This window comes from Neophocaena asiaeorientalis, unplaced genomic scaffold, assembly GCF_003031525.2.
Source record: "Neophocaena asiaeorientalis asiaeorientalis breed wild unplaced genomic scaffold, Neophocaena_asiaeorientalis_V1.1 scaffold77, whole genome shotgun sequence".
Lineage (NCBI taxonomy): Eukaryota > Metazoa > Chordata > Mammalia > Artiodactyla > Phocoenidae > Neophocaena > Neophocaena asiaeorientalis.
The window spans coordinates 6,434,061-6,435,658 of NW_020174645.1; the positions used below are offsets into that span (position 1 = coordinate 6,434,061).

A 1,598-nucleotide genomic window follows, 5' to 3' on the forward strand; every position below is an offset into this window, starting at 1 on the left:
GTGCTACAGAGAACGTGAAACAGGAATGAGGTTGGGAAAGAGGAAGACATTTCAGAAAGTATATATGGAGATTCCAATTTTATTTTATTTATTTATTTATATTTTTTATAAATTTATTTATTTTTGGCTGCGTTGGATGTCCGTTGCTGCGCGCGGGCTTTTCACTAGTTGCGGTGAGCGGTGGCCACTCTTCGTTGCGGTGCGCAGCCTTCTCATTGCAGTGGCCTCTCATGTTGTGGAGCACGGGCCCTAGGCACGTGGGCCTCAGTAGTTGTGGCATGCAGGCTTCAGTAGTTGTGGCTCGCGGGCTCTAGAGCACAGACTCAGTAGTTGTGGCGCACGGGCTTCGTTGCTCTGCGGCATGTGGGATCTTCCCGGACCAGGGCTCGAACCTGTGTCTCCTGCATTGGCAGGCGGATCCTCAACCACTGCGCCACCAGCGAAGCCCGAAGATTCCAATTTTAAATAGGGTGGTCCAGACACTTGTACTGAGGTGATCTGAATAAAGCCCTGGAGGGCAGGGCGTGATCCAGGCCGCTATTTGGAGGAAGAAATGGCCTGGCAGAGGGCACAGAAGAGGCAAAGGCCCTGAGGCAGGAACACGCCTAGCATTTTCCAGGAACCACAAGGAAGCAAGTGTGAGGCTAGAGCAGAGTGGGACTGGGCGCACAGAGTAGGGGACAAACTCAGAGAGGAAAGGGGAGGGAGGTGGGCAAATGACGCAGCGCTTTGAAGACACTGTAGGCACTGTGGCTTTTACTCTGAGTGGTCAGGGGAGCCACTGTAGGGAAGTGAGCTGAGGAATGACTTGGGCCAACTTGTGTCTATGTAAATCGTATGCATCTTCCGGTGTGTAGGGGCAATATAGCTTCCCTCAGATTCTCAGAGGAGTCTAATAAACCATCACAAAACAAAGAACACGTGCAATGTTGGCTTTCCCTTTAATTTTGTCCCTTTGTCTTTGCAACAAGGCAGAAAAGCCTTTGACACTTTCCTGCCAGCATCGGGCGTGGTATTTGCTCTGGGGAAACCGCGACGGGAGGGAAGCGGGGGTGGGGAAGTCAGTAACCTCCCGGGGCACACCGTGGCCCAAGCTCCGCGGATATCAGGTCTCCCGGGCTCGCCCACCAGTCTTTGGCCACCGGGCCGGTGCACCAGCCAGTACTCGACCTCCGCAGGCCCGAAGACGTCCTTCCTCGTCGCGGGAGGATCTACAGCCTTCCCCACACGCGGCCCCGAGCTCACAGTCTCCGCAGGAAGGGGCGGGCCCTGCCGGCCGGCTTTGCTGGGGCCCCGCGTTGCCATAGGGACCCTGGCAGGGCTTGGGACGCCGGAACGCGCGCTTCGGACGATTGAGGCTGGAGGCTGCGGGCGGCGACTCCACCGCTCTCGGCCCAGGACTCCAGATGCAGGATCCGCCCCGCAGGAGAGAGCAGGTGAGCCGGCGTAGGTGTGACGAGGCGCGGGCTAGCGACTGACCCCCAGCCGTCTGGGCCCTGCTCCTTCCACCTTCCATGGTGGTAATTATTGTTATTCAGTATCAAAACAACACGAGTAGAGTACGCGCACCGAGTGGCAAAGCCTTCTTCCCCCCCCCC

The 1,598-nt window shown here is 56.9% G+C and overlaps 1 protein-coding gene across 6 annotated transcripts in view; it reads left to right on the top strand.

Moving 5' to 3' along the window:
- Positions 1-426: 426 nt before the first annotated feature.
- Positions 427-1,598, top strand: part of MORN3 (MORN repeat containing 3) — a 16,274-nt gene continuing 15,102 nt past the window's right edge. For all 6 annotated transcript variants that reach the window (XR_003004997.1, XR_003004998.1, XM_024758510.1 and 3 more), the window contains exon 1: positions 427-1,436. The gene's annotated coding sequence lies outside the window, so the exon portion shown is untranslated. The remainder of the gene's footprint in view (positions 1,437-1,598) is intronic.